This window comes from Pteropus alecto, unplaced genomic scaffold (assembly GCF_000325575.1).
Source record: "Pteropus alecto unplaced genomic scaffold, ASM32557v1 scaffold7, whole genome shotgun sequence".
NCBI lineage: Eukaryota > Metazoa > Chordata > Mammalia > Chiroptera > Pteropodidae > Pteropus > Pteropus alecto.
In genome coordinates, this window is record NW_006494614.1 from 51,978,922 (window position 1) to 51,982,852 (window position 3,931).

A 3,931-nucleotide genomic window follows, 5' to 3' on the forward strand; every position below is an offset into this window, starting at 1 on the left:
GAGAACCCAATATCCAAAACCAAGAATAACTGACCCCAAAGTCCACATGATCGAACAATTAAAAATCATGCCCCCTTCCAACACATCTGAATGCATGTCTTTCTTTACTCTTCCCTCTGCATTGGCCAATATGAAAATGCCAGGTGTAAAAGCTTCTGAGACCTCATCTGACAAAATGAGATTCCAGAGAGAAATGAAAATTAGGCCACACATTTAATATAAACAGAGGTCAGACTTGAGAGGCCTTATCTATTAAATAGCAGCAGTTTAAATAGCTTGAAAGTCCCTTCTCACACAGAATAATCTCTGCAAATTCAATTCAGTTACATCAATGTGATTATGAAGTATGTAATGACTTATAAAAATTTAAATTTAGAAGCAAACAGATTGATGTGTGCTCTGCTGACCAGAGCCTATTCTGTAGAAATGGGCACAATTTTATGTAAATCGCTTCAAATGCAGTTCTTTCTCCTAAATTATATGAAACTGTGCATTATTTCTTGGGCAGCAGAAACCTTGCCTGGCATCTGAAAGCCCACTGCAAATCCAAATGTGGATGTGAGAGAAAAGTACTAAGGATAGGAGGGGTTTCAATTTTCAATATCAGAAATTGACAAATGCATTGAAGCTTGATGTTAATTTAATGTGATTTAATAGAAAAGCTTGGAATTAGAATCAGAAAGAGCTGGGTTCGAATTTGATATGGGTGATTTCTGCCCTTGGGGAAGTTGGCTTCTCTTACTTCCAGTGTTTATCTCTTTTTTGTTTTTTCAAAAAACATTTATTGAGAACCTCTACCTGGGAGATAGATCAACATAGAGTCCCTTGCTAAAGTCATTTATAGTCTAAAGATAGGGTAGATATAAAATCGAATAAAGGACATAAGCTCTGCAATACTGGAGTAAGAAAATGGTAGAGGTGAAGAGAGAGTTATCAATCTCACTTCAGTAGGGTAGGCTTTTGAGGAAAGATAGTACTTGAAAAGTATATCTTTATAGATGGTAAGTAAAAATAATTATATGCATTTAGTATGGCTATTATTGGGAATAAATACAAAAATATATATTATGACTGATCATAATAATCTACATTAAATGCTAGTTTTTTATATTATTATACTAGTATAAAACAAGGAATTAGCTTTTACCTTTCAAAACCTATTTTACTATTGTGTTTAAACAAATATTTCGTTAATATAATAGTTGGTTTTATCTCGTGCTCATAACTAAGGTTCACCAGACTGAAATTCCCATAAATGGCACAAGAGCAGTCAGGACACTATATTCCAATTCAAAATGTGCCCTTTATTCCTAGCAATATAAATGGAGTTGAGCCACTTATATTCCACCTGCCAGACACATGAAAATGAGTAACTGAATTAGGTAGGGGCACAAGAATCTGTCCATATGCTCTTGGCTCAATTATACTCACCTTCATCTGTAACTCCTCCTCACCCCCCAACCTCAATCCAAAGGCTTTTTTGCCTGTCAACTCATTTTCTGTTAGTCTCTTTGTTTTGCAACATATCTCGGCCATTGCATCTAAAGATGTTTGTCCTGGACTCCCCAGAACATGAAGAATTTATGAAAAATATTTTCATTTTAAAAGAGATCTAAATATTACTAAAGTTTATAAGAAGTAGCTCCAACCTGTGCTTCTATCTTTAGATGTTGTCTTCCCAACCACTTCCCAGGGACCTGAGCCCTTCAATCTTTTAAAAATATAATTTAATGCAAAAAATTATTATAAATGTAGAGCTTGATGAATTCTCACAAAGTGAACATACCTATGTAAACCTTATATGCATCAAAAATAGAATATTAAAAACACCTCAGAAGTACTCCATCCTCCTTTCCAAAAAGTAATCATTACTCTAATATTTAATACTATAAATTGTTCTTATATTTAAATATATAAAAATGAGATTATATAATATACATACTGTTTTATTTATGGTATTTTTTACTCAATATTATGAGATTCATGACTTTTGTTAAATGAGGTGGTTTATTCTCATTATTATACATTATTCTATTGTAAAAATGCACCAATATTTTATTTATGCATTTTATTAGTGGATATGCATTATTTCCAGATTTTCTGTATTACAAATAATGACACTATGAATATTTAGTACATATATTTGGTGTGCATATATGCACTATTGGAAATATACCTAGACTTTGAATTGATGGGCTCTTGGATATACATAAGTTCAACTTCAGTAGATAGAGACAGTGTTTCAAAATGATTCTACAATTTCGCAAACTCCCAAAGAGTGGATAAGAATTTAAGATGGTTTTTATTTTCACCAACATGATATTTTAGTCTTTTTAATATTAGTTATTCTGGTGGGTGTAGAGTAGCATTGACTTATGGTTTGAATTTATATTTTCCTTATCTCTAATGAAAGTGATTCATTTTTCATAAGTTAAATAGCCATTAGCATAGTGTCAATTGTGATATTCGTATCAAATCACTTGCTCATTTTTCTAACTAGGTTGACTATTGTAATTGGCAGAAAAATGGAACTCCAAAATGCCATTCCTTGATCTTAGAACTTGTAAGTATGTAAATATGTTACCTGACATAGCAAAAAAAAAAAGCTTTGTAGGTATGCTTAAGGTTAAGGATCATGAAATGGCAAAATTATCCTGGATTAACTAGGTGGCTCCAGTGTAAGATTTCATGTGAGTCTACAGCCGTGCAACCCTGAACAAGCCCAATCCCTTCTGATCTTGGAAGCTAAGCAGGGTCGGGTCTGGTTAGTACTTGGATGGGAGACCACCTAGGAAGACCAGGTGCTGTAGGTATAAAAAAAATAAATAAGGGATTGTAAACTGACAAGGTCCTTGCAATCTGTGAGGTCAACCAAGGGTTGTCTCACTTAAAAAAAAAAAAAGAAAAAAATTTCACATGAAATACAAGTGGAAGTAGAAGTCAGATAAATAGGTTAAAATGATGACAGTGTGAGAATAATTTGACATCCTGTTGCTGATTCCGAAATGTAAATGTATCCCTAAAAGAACTGGAGAGATACCCCTAGGAGCTGAGGGCAGTCCCCAGTTGTCAGTCAGCACTGATACAGAGAGGTAAGCCTTACAACTGCAGGGAACTGAATTCTACCAACACCTGAATGAGCAAGGAAATGGATTCTCCCCTGGAACCTATAGAAAGAAATGTAGCCCTGCTAACACTAATTTCAATCCAGTCAGATCTATGATAGATTTCTGACTTGCAAAACGGCAGGAAAGTGAGTTTATGTTATTTTAAGTCACTAAGTACGTGGTAAGTTGTTATGGTCACAAAAGAAAACTAATACAACCTGTCTTTTTCTTATTGATTTGTGTAAGTTATTTATTTATTATTATTTTTTTTTAATACAAATTAAACATTGCAAAGACCATGTCCCAATCTGTGATTTTCTTTTCGTCTCTTAACGGAATATTTTGATAAAAGAAGTTCTTAATTATAATACAGTCCAATTTATAAATCTTTTCTATATAGCTAATTAATTATGTGTCTTATTTAAGATTTAGCTGACTACACCAAGCTCATTAAGATATTCTCTCGGTTATCTATCACATTTAAGTTTATAATACACTTGGACATATTTTTGCATAAGGCATGGTATGCACCGTTTCATTTCTTTCCAAGTAGATATCCATTGGATCCTTTATCATTTATTTAAAAGACTACTTTTTCCCCTCTTCTTTTCCAGTTCACCTTTGTCATACAATAAGTGTTTCTATATATGTGTTTATTTCCAAAAATCTCTTTTCTTTTTATCATTTTTATTTGAATCAATACTGTATAATTTTAATCTATTGTACTTTTAAAAATCTTGATAATTGATATTAAAAGTCACCCAAATTTGTTCTGTAACACTGTGCATTTGTTTTGTTTTTCCCCTTGGCATTTTTATATATAT

The 3,931-nt window shown here is 32.6% G+C and overlaps 1 pseudogene; it reads left to right on the forward strand.

Annotated features, from left to right (window-relative positions):
• The first annotated feature begins 2,694 nt into the window (after positions 1 to 2,694).
• LOC112474741 lies at positions 2,695 to 2,813 on the forward strand (annotated as a pseudogene).
• Positions 2,814 to 3,931: the final 1,118 nt, after the last annotated feature.